The following is a 17,253-nucleotide window of genomic DNA, read 5'->3' on the forward strand; positions in this document are numbered from 1 at the left end:
TCTATTAAGGATATAAAATCACTAAAGCTGCCTCTGAGTTTCCTACTTTCCCTATCTCTCTGTGGCTTCACCAAGTTGTTAATATAATACTAGTTTATGGTATAAATGGTTCAAGTGTATGATTTAATAATTAAAAAAAAAATTATAAATAGATGTTAAATGCAAAATCTTGAAAAAGAGATTTCTGATCCATATGACCAATAAAAGCAATTTTTTTGCTAGTATCTCATTCGAACCATAGCAAATTAGAAAGTCGCTTAGGTTCTTGCTTTGTTCAAAAAATTGCTAGGCACTACACGTACATTGGGTTGGGTGTAGAACCTAATGAAGAAATGGATTTTTGAAGATTAATTCAAGAATGATTTTAGGGCTTTATTAAACTTATATACAAAATGTAGTTACGTATATATAGATACAGTCCCAGGTTTGATACATTGTCTTGTTAATTTTGCTTATTTTATTTTATAATAAAAATATTTATATTAATATATAATAAATTTTATGTATAATTGCACAAAAGTATCATGGGGTCTACTGGTATACTCCTTGTATATTAATATAGCAATCCATATACCTAAGTTCGATACTTATTTTTAATTTTGTTTATTTTGTTTTAATTACAGAATATAAAACAATTTAGTTTATATTAATATAGCAATGTATACCTTGTTTCATAACACGATGGTTCTGGGTTCGAATCTTTGCTTTTTAACGAGTGTTAGTTTCGTAATTAACTCTTCATCTTTCATTCGGGTTTTGCCGATTCTGCAATTTTCTTATTCGGTCGCCATAGATTTTATTCAAAGAATCTCCGGTTTTTATGGATTTTAATTGTTGTTTACACATCAAAAATATGGGTTTATCAATACTCATCGATTTTGCACTTCAAAATCGCGAAAAAAAAACTTTTTGTGTTACTACCTAACTATCTGATTTGTTAAATCGCTAGGAGCTGCTTCACGTTTACTTACCGGAAATTCGAGCCTTCTCACCGTGTTTTAGAACAAACAGAACAGGAGAGAGAGAACTTGAAAGAAAAAAAAAAGAGAAAGAGAGACACATGTTTGGGGAAGGAGAATAGGATAAGTGGATCAGATCCAGTTAGTCTGGACGGATAGATAGGTTTATGTTGAGGTTTGTGAATACTCTGATACCTCAAGGATAAGATAGTATTTGGTAATATTTTTGAATTAAAAGAAAATAGAAAAGTAATTCATTTAAAAAGTGGGCATAATAGAATTATTTTTGTTGGAGGTTGTAAGGTAATGCAGAATAAAGTTCATTATGGCGTTAAGTCAACAAATAGGTCTCTGAACTTGCATTTTTTTTTAATCTTTCTATTCAGGATATAAAATCACTAAGGTCATAATCCTCACATGGATTTTTTATTTTTTTTGTCTGAGTAAATAAAATAAAAATAAAAAAAATTAAAGATAATCAATAGCTGGCTGTGACGTGTCAATGGGATTCGCCGACATAAATCAAGAGAACAGAGGTACTTATTTTGGCTTTCCTATAACTGATTTTTCCATTTTTGTGGGCCTCCCCTACCTAAAAACTCCAGTAAAAACGCCTTTCCCTCTCCCGGTAATCCTGCTCTAAAGCTGCCTCTGAGTTTCCTACTTTCCCTATCTCTCTATGGCTTCTCCATCTTCTTCGTCCTCCACTTCTCGCAATTGGCAGTACGACGTCTTCCCGAGCTTCAGCGGAGAAGATATCCGTAAAAACTTCCTCAGCCATTTTCTCAAGGAGCTGGAAAGGAAAATGATATTTGCTTTCAAAGACAACGAGATGGAGAGAAGCCAGTCCATCTGGCCCGAGCTTGTGCAGGCGATTAGAGAATCGAGGATTGCAGTGGTCCTGTTCTCCAAAAACTACGCATCTTCAAGCTGGTGTCTGAATGAACTGTTGGAGATCGTGAGGTGCAAAGAAGAGTTGGGCCAAATCGTGATTCCCGTTTTCTACGGTTTGGATCCTTCCGAGGTGAGGAAACAGAACGGAGACTTTGGGAAGTTCTTTAACAAGACTTGCCAGAACAGAACAAAACAAGTGAAAAGTCAATGGCAGAAAGCGTTGACCGATGTAGCTAACATCCTCGGATATCATTCTGAGAACTAGTAATTAATAATTAAATCCATTTATTACGCTTATTTTTTTTTTGTGTTTATTAAATATATAAATATCTTGAATGAAGTATTCGACTTGGCATAACTTGTTGTTTCATTGATCTTTCTTCTTGTCAGCGCTGGTGAAGCTAAGATGATTGAAGAAATCACCAGTGATGTTTTTGATAAACTGAATGTAACCCCATCAGAAGATTTTAGGGACTTTGTGGGCCTCGAAGATCATATAGAAAAGATGAGTCCATTGTTGGATTTGGAATCCGAGGAAGTTAGGATGGTTGGGATATGGGGTCCCGCTGGAATTGGCAAAACTACCATTGCAAGAGCTCTATATAGTCGACTCTCACGTCATTTCCAAGGTAGAATCTTCATAGACAGGAGTTTCATATCTAAGAGTAAAGAAATTTTTAGTAAAGCCAACAATGACGACTATAACATGAAGTTGCACTTGCAAGAACAATTTCTCTCTAAACTGTTAGGCAAAGAGGGCATAGAGGTAGATCACTTAGGTGCGGTGAGAGAGAGGCTAAAGCACCGAAAAGTTCTTATCTTTATTGATGACTTGGATAATAAAGTGGTGCTAGATGCCTTGGTGGGTCAAAATCAGTGGCTTGGAAGTGGGAGCAGAATCATTGTGGTTACAACGGATAAGAATATATTAGTGTCCCATGGGATTGATTGCATTTACGAGGTTGGTCTCCCATCTAAAAAGACGGCTCTTGAGATTTTTTGTCGATCTGCTTTGGGGAAAAACTCTCCACCTGAAGGTTTTGAGAAGCTCGCAGATGAAATTGCACAACTTGCGGGTAATCTTCCCTTGGCTCTTAAGGTTATGGGTTCGTCTCTGCTGGGCAGGACCAAACAGCATTGGATGAGCATGCTGTTGAGATTACGGGATCTTTCGGATGGGAATATTGAAGGAGTATTAAGAGTCGGTTATGAACGGTTAGATAACCGAGAAGATCAAGCCTTATTTCGTCACATTGCATGTCTCTTCAATTTGGAGAAAGTTGATGACATCAAGCTGCTACTCGCAGATAGCGGCTTTAAGATCTCTTGTACATTTTAGATTGAATATTGTGGAAATGCACACTTTGCTACAACTACTGGGTAAGAAGATCGTCCGTGAACAGTCCCGCAATCCGGGAAAACGAGAATTCATTGTGGACTCTAGGGATGTTTGCGATGTACTTGAAGACGAGGACACTGTTGTAAGTTTTTTTCATAAATCGCATTCTATAAGAATAAAACCGTTTCTTAGTTAAAAAAAAAAGTCATTTCTTTTGATAAAAGATACGTAGTAGGCGGTTGTTAAGCTAATGGTGGTCTCTTTCTTAACTTTCAGGGAACCAAAAGGGTTTTAGGTATATCATTAAATAGACGATGAGTTGCATATAAATGAGAATGCTTTCAAAAAGATGGGTAATCTCCGTTTCCTAGCAATTTTCACGAATACATATATGCTTGACGAAGAGGTCAGATTGCACTTACCTAACAGCTTCGACCATTTGCCGCCTAAACTCAAATCGTTATGTTGGGAAGGATATCCAATGAAAAGTTTGCCTTCTAACTTTTGTCCTGAAAGACTGGTCAAGCTCAAAATGAAGAATAGCAAGCTCGAAAAGCTGTGGGAAGGATCTTGGGCAAGTTTTGCATAGATTAAAATGGTTATTCTTTTACCGTTTAGATGACTATCATGTCTCACTAACTTCTGCTTTGTACTGTGTTTTTCTTTGTTGAGTACAGAACCTTGCATGTCTCAAGGAGGTGAATTTGTGGGGATCTGAAAACCTAAAAGAGATCCCAGATCTTTCCAGGGCCACCAATCTTGAGAAGCTTTATCTTAACTATCGTTTGAGTTGGGTGAAGAATCCTTCCTTCATGCAGAATTTCAATAATCTAACAAAGGTGGAAACTCTTCCAACCCCCATTAACCACGAAACATCCAAAGGCCTCCACGTTGAGAAACTAGTGGAAGGAATACAGGTACGATTCACATTTACTTAACCCTCTTTTTACTAAGCATTTTTCTAAAAGAATCAATGGTCGAATCTGTAGATAGTGTTTAAGTTTGTTCAGGAGCTAAACTATTTTCCATATATACCATTATGATTATTTATATATGTTTTCTATATGTAGAGCAAATTACTATTGGTTGGGGGAAGTGTTTAGTGTGAGAAATGTGCATGTATAAAACTTAGAAAAGTGAATATCAACGGACCAATCTTTGTGTAAGTGAGTAAATTTCTTGGAAGATGTTATTTATCTGATGTGATTTCTTTTAACATCTTTTTTGTTTAGCCGCTTATGTGCATGGGAACGACGCTGCCTACGTCTTTGAAGGTGTTGTTTCTCTCAGATATCCCAAATATGGTGGCGCTTCCTTTCTCTATTCAGAATCTCTATAACCTAACGGACATGAAGATTATAAGATGCACTGATCTGGAGATTCTTCCAACTGGAATCAACCTTGTATCTCTGGAACGTCTCAATCTCAATGGATGCTCACGCTTGAAGACCTTTCCTGATATCTCAAGAAACATCTCATCCCTTTATCTAGAAGAAACGGCAATAGAAGACGTCCCTCCGTGGACTGAGAACTTCTCTAAGCTCAAATATCTACTCATGAGAGGATGCAGTAAGTTAGAGTACGTATACCTAAACGTTTCTAAATTGAAAGATCTCGAGTTGGTCAATTTTTCGCATTGTGGGGCATTGACTGGTGCTGATTTGAACGGTTATCCAAGTGGCATAGCATTGGAAGGAGAGAATCTTGACTCGGAGTTACAAGCCTCCTCTTCTGGTCCGGACAATGATGTCCCAAAAGTCGAGTTCAGTTTCATCAACTGCTTCAAGTTGGATGAAGAAGCTGTTCTTCAACAACTCTCTTACGAGAAACTCATCTTGTCCGGTGAAGAAATGCCGTTGTACTTCACTCACCGAACAACGGGAACCTCTATGGCCTTCCCTCTTGTTCAGACCTCTCACTCTCCACCATTCTTCAGGTTTAGGGTTTGTGCAGTGGCTGTTTTCAACTCTAATCCCACCTCTGGTACCATCGGAGTCTTTACAAAGGTGAATTGTCAATTCAAAAGCAGACTCGGAAGTTACTATGATGCCCCCTATCAACACGACTACTTCTCGGTATATCAGAACGGTAGTTATCTTCTTTTACTAGACTGTGTTGTCCCTCTGAGGAAAGAGAATGCTACTCCAACCGAAGTGGACTACGATTACGTGAATGTACAGTTTCATATGAGTAGTAGTAAGTTCAAATTAAAAGAATGGGGCATACGACTCTGGGAGGAGTACTGTTCATCAGTGGAAAACCGACTTGGTAATATAAATACTAGTCAACAAATTTGTGAAGCCGATGAAGACAATGTGGGTAATCCTTTGATATCATGAGACTGAGCATGGTGTGGGGACAGCCGTAGATAGAGAGAAGGACGCGAATTGGGTAAGCATTAAGCATGACCTATACATAATACTGTAACAACCCGCCCCGTGGGACCCAGGCTGACGGCGCTGCAGCGCACCGACCCCAACCCCGACCCCAACCCCTCCATTATGGGGTCAATTGGTGACAGCTTGTCTTGTGGGAAGGCTGTTAAAGGGTGAGGTCGGGGGTTCGAATCTCACCAACAACCTAATTATAAGGCAGGTAGTTCCCATAATGGAGGGGTTGGGGTCGGTGCGCTGCAGCGTGCGCTGCAGCGCTGTGAGCCTGGGTCCCACGGGGCGGGTTGTCATACTTTTATTGTTGTTAAAATGGACGCTAAGAACTGCAAATCAATTGGTGACAGCTTGTCTTGTGAGAAGGCTGTTAAAGGGTGAGGTCGTGGGTTCGACGCTCACCAACAACCTAATTAAATTATGGAAGGTGTTCCATAATGGAGGGGTTGGGGTCGGCGCGCTGCAGCGCTGTGAGCCTGGGTCCCACGGGGCGGGTTGTCATACTTTTATTGTTGTTAAAATGGACGTGTTAGATTATAAATTACTCAATTTATTATTTTCCTTTTTTTCTGCAGGCTACCTGAAGAAACTTTGATTCTTTGATTGTGAATCTTCATGAAACTCGCATGGCAATGAACCAAGTCGCCTTGCTGGTTCTAATGGAGGACATGCAGAGATTCTTCACTTCCTCCTTGGTTGAAAAGACGTTCTGGGGTAAAAACAAAATGTCATAAACCTTCTAAGTAAGAACCTAAAGATTCTGTCACTGACCAAAGAGTTTGTTCGTTGGTGATTTCATACGCTGCCCTTCGTTTTCTATTTTTGATCAAGTTATGTTTTAGTCTATGAAGTGAAGTGTCTGCGGCTCTGTTTTTTATAGTTGATGTAATCTTATGTGAAATAATATGTTTCCCTCTCTTTGACTTCATTTGTTGAAACGTTTTGTTTGTGTGTTTTGTTCCTACAAGAGACTTGAAAAAACTAATCTGATGTTCTTCTTTCTCTGTTCTGAATGGTGTTAGAATTAAACTGATTTGGTTGGAAGTAGGGAGTATGTTTCTGCTTGTGTCTCTTTCCCTGAGCCTTTTCTGGTTATTAGTAATGAGTCCCCTTAAGTATCCACAGACAATTTAGGTATACTTTTGTTGTGTACTTAGAAGATTAAATTCACTACTTCGGTCAAATCAGTTACTTTAAATCGGGTAATGGATTATTGGTATAGTCACCATCCTTTCTTTAACCATGAAAGATATGATGATAAGAGGATCCATATATGGCTTTAGTTTTCATGGCGTGTCAAACTTTTTTATGTATGGTTACTGAAGTAGTGATATTGACTCTCAATTAGTTTCATTTATATCTATTTACGTGCATGATAACCTCATTACTTAGTTTTCTATGTTTGAATTTGATGTATTCACTATTCAGATGCACATAAATAATATTTAAGTTCTTTATGGTTCCAACTCAAAACTGGATTTACCTTTAAAAATTTATATACTACTCAAGGTCCTGTCATTGTGTTGAAGGCATGAGCAAAGTCTATTGCTGGCTGACTTGACTCAAGACTCAAGAGTAATGTTGGCATGTTGATGATGAGTTGTCCTTAAGTATGGCTGATGATTTGCTGAATTTAAGGACTCGCTTCTCCTGTATCTCCAACATTGATATTGTGCTATGGCGAAGAAAGGGAATGGTTCACGGTGCTTGATGACGTTAGCATTTACATGACTAATGTAGATTAGCAACCGGAGCGTCAACATTGGCGAGAAGATCCGACAGAGATTTAAGCTTATTAGAGTAAGTTTGAATTTTAAAGATCATTATCAAACTGAATGGCTTTGGCTTCCTTGTTATTGGGGAATTTATTTTTTATCCGGATCCAGATGTCTCGAGCAGTTCCGCCTGGTTTGAATGATCCAGAAGCAGAGGGATTGTTTTATCAGATACATGTGAAAGATACTACAGCTTGGAACGCGATGGTTCATGGGTATTTACAGTTTGGTAAAGTAGACGATGCTCTGGAGTTGTTTAAGCAAATGCCTCGTAAGAATGTGATTTCTTGGACGACGATGATCTGTGGCTATGTTCCTGATTATAGATCTGCTTTACATGATGTTGAAGACGAACAGAAAGAAGCGATGTTGTGGTATCACATGAGAGGCTTGCTATTGCCTTCGCGTTGGTTTATACAGTGGAAGGAAGTACAGTTACAGTGATGAAGAATCTACGGGTTTGTGAAGATTGTCACGCAGTGATTAAGCTGATCCAAGAGTCGTGGGACGTGAGATTGTTTTAAGGGATCCAACTCGGTTTCATCATTTTAAGGATGGGATATGTTCTTGTGGAGATTATTTGTAGAAATTAAAATGATTTCTGTTTACAGATAACTCAAGACACTACTGATCTGCGCTGCAGGCTGCAGCCAAACCCGGAACGTTTTTAGGTATCAATAGTGACGCAGAACGTCACAATTTGATTCAGGAGACGTTACTATTCAATGATGACTGAGAATTGAATAAGTAACTCGATAGTTTTGTTTCGTGTACTTGTAAACGTCCCTGGCTGTATAACTGGTCCAGGTAGAATAACGTAATGACGTGTGGCTTCTGAGTTCTGATTTTTGTAGGAGGAGTTGTCAGTACTAACATTTTCTCTGCTTTAACACTATAACATTGAATCCAAATTATAAGAGGGAGCGTCTCAGAACTAGAACGAGGATCAGATGAAGAAGTAGAAGCGGAAGTTAAATTGTGAAAGGTGTGTGGTTAATATATGTAAGAACATGGATGATTTATTATATGGTTTCATGTTTTGGGAACATATGCGGGTGCAGAATCTGAACAGTACCAGAGCCTGGAAAACTGCGATTTGAGACCCGACGATGAAGTTCAGAGCTCAAGTTTCAAATCCTTTGTGCTCAGATAGCTCCGGGTATTGTTTTTGTTTATAGCGGTAACTATATATAACTGCGTAACAGGGCAGAGGAGCATTTAAACATATTATTCCATGAACGCAGATGGAGGTTGAAGCAGCAGGTTTATTACAGAGCGATTTCTGTGGATGACTAGGCCTTATAGACTGAAGCTACTTATTTAAAAGTGTGTTATGCACGGGTTTTGCACCTATAACCTCCTATTCATACAGAAAGCAAAATAATAATAGTTCTTGTGTAGAATGTCTCTGTTACAGACATAAATAAAGACTGAAGATATTTTAGTTTCGTTTTCCCAAGTTTTTAGTAACAGTGACTTCCAGCCAGTGTTTGATAGTTGTTACTTCCTACACACGTTTCTTTCCTTCTCCAATTTTTGGAAGGAAGAGTGGAGAACGGACCAAAATGACTATTTAAATCCAAGTCTTGTTCAATGAAACTTCCAACAAGTTTCCCTTCTGTTTTTTCCTACAAAATTCCAAAAGCACACATACGTACGAATAGTAGCAACCACTTTAAGGACAACTACTTGCGATGACTTCTTTTGAGTTTATCTTCTCAAAGTAAGCTCAAGACAACAATGATAGTTTTTTTTTATTACTTTAAGGACAATGACTTTCCCTACTCCTGACTTGGCTAAGCGATATAACGAAGTATAAGTTAAGAAAGTTGCGCTGACTTTAAAGTTTGTGTAATGTATCTTCCCTACTTGTGAATAGGCTAAGCGATAAGTAACGGCAAAATGACGTAAGAAATGATGTTTAGTCTAATGTTGATTGAATCTAACCCAATCAATGTGGTATTATGAGTTTTCCGGCACACCGGCCGATCTGTACTCTCTCCGATGCCCGTTTGGGTTGAAATTAATATATATTAAAAAAAAAAAAAAAAACTTAGATGATGTTTCAGAAAATCTATTTTTTTTATATCAATGAATTTCAAACAAGTTTCCTTCATGAAATTACTTAATACCACCAACTACTGTGACAACGACATGGGTAAGAGCATGGTTATCGCCATATCTTAAGCCCATTTCTTAGCTATTATGGGTCGAAATAAAAATGAAAAATACTGAAAACGTTTGCAAACGGGCCATCTCTTTTCTTAGTTAAGAAGTTCTCGGGCTCTTCCTTCAGGGGCAGGTGTCACATGTTAGTTGGGTCTAGGGTTTGTGTACGGGAAAGGAGTGTCTCTCTCTCTCGTTCTTCTCATTTCTTCTTCTCTCGAACTCTCTCTACGCCGACTAGGTGGCAAAATCGAAATCCCAATCGTTCTTCTCATTTCTTCTTCTGTCCTCCCAAAAGTTCACCGGCGATTTCATGCCCAAATCCAAAACCTCTGGTTGATTGCGGTCACTCGACATCGATTTCATCGATCTGTTCTTACCTCCGCAGACGTCCATTGCCCTAATCGAAATCCTCTCGTCCGCCGATTCAAATCTAAACAACGTATATGTTCCTCCTCCGTTTAGAGATTTAGATGATTTTGTTGTGATGATATCATTGCTGTTTCTGATTATTTGGTTTGTGCATGGTTCGTCTTTCTCCTCTGTGAAAATCTTGAAATAATCGAATGGATATTTAGTTACATTGATTGCTTTCTGAATTAGGGTTTGATTTATGTGAGATAATTAAAATTGAAAATATGAGATATAGGGTTAGCTATGTTTGAAAATCGTGTTTGAATGTTCATGGGGGATTGACATTTTTTAACAAAGTTTGATAATCGTGTGATAATTCCCGGGTTTGCAACCAGTGACATTTTTTAACAAAGTTTTAATCGTCTATTGTGAGATTGTAATAAAGCTAATCTGGTATTGTGAGATTGTTATACTTAACTCTTTAAAGAAGAAGAACAAACATATCCACCAAACTACAATCGTTATTAATGTTAGGTCTGCTTTTGTACCATTTTACTGTGGTGGTTAATGCTTAGTTAAAGGTGTGCATTGAAGTGTTGTGCTATTACTTGCGAGTACCGGTTCACTGTTCTGGTTAGTGCTTAGACTTACTCTTAGTTACCTATGTTTGAACGAAGTGTAGTTTCTTTGAAACCAAATCCTATTTTACTTTAATGAACCCGTAAGAGCAACTTGATAGCTTTGTAGTTGTGTTATTACTTCTGATTAGACTTAGGTTGTTTATGGTCCTGAAACGAAATCATATTTTACTTCTGTTTAGACTTTGGAACCAAAACTTATTACAGTGTTATTACTTCTGTGTAGTTGGAGTGTATCGAAACCAAATCCTATTTAACTTTAATGAACCTGTACGAGCAACTTGATAGGTTTGTAGTTCTCTGTAAGGATAATTACTTCTCATTAGACTATGGTTGTTTATGGTTACACATTATTATAGGAACTTATTACAAATCACAGACTCACCTATTTAACGCAAACCATCCTCCTCCGTTCTATCATATAATCTCCTTCATCTTGTTTCTTTATTCTTTCCTAAAACCAGTAACCACAACGGTTTCTCTTCTTCACTATCTTCTCTATTATTATTGCTATGGATTCAAGGCATCCATATAGTCCGTCCTCTAGTTATGTAGGCCTTCTGAACAGTCAAAACGAGAGTGTTGAACAGGAAAACTTCCTTATGAAAATTTTCCTTCTAGTGTAGTCTTTGGAGCTTCAGAAATCCCTCCTTTCAAAATTCACAACAATCTGAAGCTCCAACTCAAGACACACCAGTGGAGCGTAGGGAGAGAAAGAAATGGACCCCAGCCGATGACGAGGTGCTGATCAGTGCGTGGCTAAACACATCCAAAGATACTATTGTCGGAAATGATCAAAAGTTTGGAACCTTCTGGCATCGCGTAGGAAAATACTATGCAGCAAGTCCTCTTGCTAGAGCGAGGGGTGAAAAGAGAGAGCATCTCAACTGTAAGCAGAGGTGGCACAAAATCAATAAACTCACTAACAAGTTCTATGGCGCCTTTGCAGCTGCAGAGAGACAGCAAAGCAGTGGTCAGAATGACACGTTTCAAGATGAGGATATTTCTTTTTGCGTCAAGATGCCTACTGAGCTTTTCAATACACTTGATCGTCGAGCAAGACTTCATAGACCAGTCCATAAACAATTAAAACTTGATTTGATCGAAAATATATGAGATCAATTTGGGACTGAAAATTAACATTTCATGTTTAAGTTTCTATGAATTGAATAAAAAAATTGATTTTTTGCATTTTTAATGTTTTTTTTCAACCTTGTAATTTTTTTTTTCAACTTTGTAATTTTTTTTTCAACTTTGTAGTTTTCTTATGTTTTCTATTTTAATGTTATATGTTTTATTTTAAACACAAATAACTTACTAAAAAAAATTAAATTTTCTATTTAACTAAGAACCAACAAAAGTATCTACCAATAATCTCCACTTTTACGCAACTATCTTAACTTCATCTCTTAATCTACATATATTAATAAACTATCCTAAGAAACTTCATCTTGGTCCTAGCAACAAGGATGCTCTAAGGTTCTTGAGTATTTATTTTTGTGCTTAAATACCCGACCCTTCTACTTTTTTCTTTTTCAGAGTTCAGTTATTTGCTCTGTAAGAAACATATTTTGTTTTTTTTTTCAGTATTTCTTGTGGATCACGTCTTTGTGTTATTTCGTCTGCTTTCAGTTCAACACAACAACAACTAAATGAGTTGACTTTCTAAAAGTTTATCCACTCAATTACAAACCTTTTTTCTTCAAATCGTTCTGTTTTCTTCAAATCGTCTTTAAGTCGAACAGTTATTTTTATTGGATGGCTTCTCCTTCTTCTTTCTCACGTCCTCGCAATTGGGTATACGATGTTTTCCCGAGCTTCAGTGGGGAAGACGTCCGCGTTACTTTCCTCAGCCACTTTCTAAAGGAGCTTGACTGGAAACTGATCATAGCTTTCAAAGACAATGATATCGAGAGAAGCCACTCGCTCGATCCAGAGCTTAAACAAGCGATTAGGACTTCAAGGATAGCTGTGGTTGTCTTTTCTGAAAAGTACCCATCGTCAAGCTGGTGCCTGTTTGACCCAAAAACGGTGTTTATGTTGGTGTTGTTTGTTGGAATCATACAATAAAAAATCTAAGGATAAAGATTAGATTCTTGAGGTTCAGGAGAAATCAAATGAGAAAATGGAACATCAAAAGGATTTATTGATTAAAGATCATTACAAAGATGATATGTAAAGTGAACTTTAGAATCTATAAATCTCTATAAAAAGTGTTCTAGATTAGAATCAAGAAGAGAGGATCCTTTGGTAAAGAGATGTATCTCTTTATTTATACAAGTAGAAAACTAGGGTTCCCAAGTGAAATGGGTCTAATTCAATGTTTCATAGGCTTAGTTGGAGGGCAAGGCCCACCCCCAACAGTAAGCCCCCCCCCCCAGTTCGTAGAGAGATATGAGATCGATCTATGCGAATTTACGAATAGGATGTATGAGACAATGAAATAGGCACATACCCATGTCGTAGACGATTGTCATGAACGGACTGTCATTGTTAGGTTGCCATAAATGAAGTGTCATGGACGGACCGTCCCGGGCGAGCTGTCATCGATATACTTCTGATTCCGATCAGACTTTGGTTGCGCGAACGATCTGTGAGGACAGTGTTCTGAACCACCGGAGCAAGTTGTCATGGATGAAGCGTCAATCAACTAGCTGCCAAGGACAAATCGCCATAGACATCATCATGAACGTACCGCCATAACGAACCGTCACAATCAAATTGCCATAGGTAGACATGTCTTCGCAGTATTGATGCGATCCATGTGTGGACGAAATGATGACATCGGTGGGTTGAGTTGTCTTGTTGACCTACGTGTTGCATGCCGTGACTGGTGTGGTCGGTCATGGAAGATGTTTCCCAAGATCAAGACTAGGCTGCCGACGACGGGATGCATAGGCCGCTGAGAACGAATCGTCTAAGAATGAGATGCCGAGTTAATCATGATGAAGAAACCATCGTGCTCAACGCTTAGGCCAAGTTGTAGAGCTTACACTAAAGTTGCCGTGAACAGATTTCCTGTTACCATTAAAATAATATGGTCAAGCGTGATATACGTATGTATATCAATGTGTAACATGCTTATTCACGAGAAGAAAAAGCTAGACAATTAACTTTCTAAACACGTTACGAGACAAGGCGGAGCTCATAATAAGAGGATGATGATCCAGTGATTATTTAGCAACGCAACTTCTAATACTCGTAGGTCATATTATAAGGTTCAAAAACTTATCTTTTTTTTTAATGCGTCGGCAACTTTGAAGAAGGTAGCATCGTGACGTTGGAGATGAGTGGACTAGCCTTGTTGGAATCACGTCATGCTCAAGACTTGCGAGTTCAAAGCATAGACGAACAGAGTATAAAGTGTCGTACAAGCTCCTGACGACAAAGCCTTTGTACTGAGATCACAAATATTGATTTTTGTGACGAGAAGCTCGAGAACTCTTGTATAACGGCGACGGAGATCGAACTCTGAGATGATTGCTGAGTTGCTGGGAGTAACAAGTCGTGGCTTCATGGAGAGGTGACCTAGAGATAAGGTTATGTTTCAGGTGCTGTTTCTTCTAGACAAGAAGCACGTGCCGAGACGGCAAGCTTGTGATGACATTCCACATAAGCACGCTTCACAATACCACGGTCCCATTGCAAGAACCACCGGTATCACCTCTTCCCATTACGCTGTCCGTGGTAAGCCACTGCTAGCTTCCAGTCTTTCCTTCCACGACATCCAAAGGTATCGTCTTGCACAGCAAAGCCTTAGCAAAGAAATACGCCATGCAGACGCTGATAACGCCCAACGGGAGTCTGATCAGTCCCCATTGTTCCTTGAGGCAGAGTAAGTGCTTGGTTCAAGGCCCCTCTTTGTTGCTACTGATCTGTTTCGACGAATGGAAGGGAAAAGAGTCGAGCTTGTGACGAGATAAAGTTTTGAGCTTTCTAGAGATCAAGTCTTCAGCTTCGTTGAGATGGCGAGGCTTCCAGAGATCAATTCTTAAGCTTTGACGAGACAGCGAGGTCGATGGCTTTGGCGTCTTCGCGTTTCTCTCTGTCCTCGTGTTCTTGGCTGTTCATCGCAACACGCTGGGTAGATCCTGTTTCACGGACTGGAAAGAAGCTCGAGCAGTCCCAGAAGCTTCACCGGCGGACCGAGACGGAGGCATGACGAGATCGCCGTTGACTGGCCACAACTCTTCCTTTTTCATCTCGGACCATCTTCGTCGGGTTCGCGTGAAGCTATACATCGAAGCACCAGTCGGGAGCTAGTTTATGGACTGAGAGTTTCAGGTGTTGCAAGATCAAGCTCGTGAGATTCGCCGAGATCAATTCTCGAGCTTAGTTGCAATCTTTCTCAGCCAAGAGGAAACAGAGGCCACCACTCGTCCAAACATTAATTCTCGAGCTTTGGGAGGAGATGGCCAGCAGTTTGTTTGGCTCAATTTGGGCTTTTGTCTTGAAATTTATTTGTCGTTAAACCCAACGAATATAGCTCCAAAGTGGCCGATCATTATTAATCCTAAAAATGGATTTGGAATCGAATCATTAAAATTCTCTTTACACTCGCATATGTGTATAAGATATTGTCATAATGACTATAATTTTGATAATGAAATAGGATTGTGAAAACTTATCTCTTTTCGGTGATGACTTTGGCGACATCAAAATAAAAGTTTTCATGAAAAAGCTTCTTCCTTTAGCTTGAGATGAAGTTAGATCTAGTATTTTCCCAAGTTCAAAATGCTTCGAAGATAGTTCTCCTTCGACCCCCTCTTTATAGCGCCAACTGTTTGACCCAAAAACAGTGTTTATGTTGGTGTTGTTTGTTGGGATCATACAATAAAGAATCTAATGATAAATATTAGATTTTTGAGGTTTAAGAAAAATCAAATGAGAAAATGGAACATCAAAGGGATTTATTGATTAAAGATCATTACAAAGATGATACGTAAAGTGAACTTTAGAATCTATAAATCTCTATAAAAAAGTGTTCTAGATTAGAATCAAGAAGAGAAGATCCTTTGGTAAAGAGATGTATCTCTTTATTTATACAAGTAGAAGACTAGAATTCCCAAGTGAAATGAGTCTAATTCAATGTTTCATAGGCTTAGTTGGACGGCAAGGCCCACCCAAACACTGCCTGAATGAGGTGTTGGAGATCGTAAAATGCAAGGACGAATCAGGTCAAATAATTATTCCCATTTTCTACGGCTTAGATCCATCTCATGTTAGGAAACAAACTGGAAAATTTGGAGAGGCTTTTGCCAAGACTTGTCAGACAAGAACTGAGGACGAAACTAAGCTGTGGCGGCAATCATTGATTGATGTCGCAAATGTCCTCGGATATCATTCTCATAACTGGTAATAACTAAGTACTTCCTCAGTACTTAAAAGAATGATGTTTTATATTTTTTTTCTTTGTTTTTGAAGGGTTATGTTATAAACTTTAGTTAATGCATTTTAATTTAAATTAGAGAAATGGTTTCAAACAGAACTAAAAATGTTTCTACTTCCAATCTAGCACACAATGGCCAAACTGGCCAAGGATAAATGACAACTATATCCTTTTTATACCTATAATAATTTATAAATATTTTTTTAAATCATATTATAAAAAATAATTATGACTTTTTTCCCAAATTTTAACTTTTTTTATAAATGTTTTTTCAAAAATGTTTAGGAAAACCTTCATGAATGTTGTGTATCTTTTTGAATTTGAGTTATATGCATATTTAGGAAACCATTACTGAATATGTAAAATATTTTCTTGAAATTTAAGAAGATTATTGATAAATATTTATAATATCTTTAATTTAAGAAAATCTTCATAAATGTGTATTTAATAATATATTTTTAAATCTGTATTTTGGAAGACTTCCATGACTGTATATTTATGAATACATTAATGAATTTGAAGTATATGTATATTTCTAAAATTTACTAAGATATCTTTATAATATTATTTGAGAAGTCAGTGTCCTACGTGTCGCTCTCACGTTAATTCTAAAAACGGTTATTTACAGTGGTATCCTTAATGAATCAAATATATCTAATTGTCATTATTAAAAATTCTATTTTTTTTCCTTTTTCTTATTTTATTTAGGTTTCTTTTTTTTCAGATAACCTTATAATAAATAACATTTATAAAATTTAAAAACGAAAATAGATTTTATATATAATGTGATTTATAAAAGGGCTTTTTGCAGAATTGACCTATAACTTAAAGTCAAACACAAAACTAACCTCCTTTTTTTTTGAAAATTGGTTTTGCCCTATTCACCCCACAAGTTCATATAATTTACGAAAATGCCATCAATTTTTTTTTTCTTTTTTTTTCGAAAATGACATTTTTACTCTCTCATCCTCATCATCTTCAAGTAATTACAAGATTGTTATTGTCATCAATACCACAACCACCATGAACAACCAATTTGAAGCTCTTAATGCTCCCAAAATCGATTTACCCTTCTTCTTTTTCCATTCTTGTGAACTAAACACAACATATCTCTCACTTTCTCTCCACAATGAGCTAAAAAAACCCAAGATTTTGATTCTAAATTTTTTATGGTTCATAGAGTCATAGAAGCTAACGATTCTGGGTGGGTTACTTTCGTTTGTGATTTTGTGTGCTTGGAGAAGCCTTATGTATGCTAAGGAACTTATCTCACCAATTTAAGGTATGACATCGAGTTTTTTTCCAGATCTGTTCGTCAGACGACTTACTTGGGAAGTCGTCTGGCTGTAGAC

General features: G+C 37.7%; 1 long non-coding RNA gene and 1 pseudogene across 1 annotated transcript; one reads left to right on the plus strand and one right to left on the minus strand.

Annotated features, from left to right (window-relative positions):
* Window positions 1-543: 543 nt before the first annotated feature.
* On the plus strand, window positions 544-6,530 carry LOC106306542 (annotated as a pseudogene).
* Window positions 6,531-12,144: 5,614 nt separating this feature from the next.
* Window positions 12,145-14,933, minus strand: LOC106301410. The gene is made up of 2 exons (XR_001262199.1): window positions 12,968-14,933; window positions 12,145-12,525 (listed from the first exon to the last, which is right to left on the minus strand). It is a non-coding gene; the product is annotated as an uncharacterized LOC106301410 (long non-coding RNA).
* Window positions 14,934-17,253: the final 2,320 nt, after the last annotated feature.

Source organism: Brassica oleracea, chromosome C7 (genome assembly GCF_000695525.1).
Source record: "Brassica oleracea var. oleracea cultivar TO1000 chromosome C7, BOL, whole genome shotgun sequence".
NCBI lineage: Eukaryota > Viridiplantae > Streptophyta > Magnoliopsida > Brassicales > Brassicaceae > Brassica > Brassica oleracea.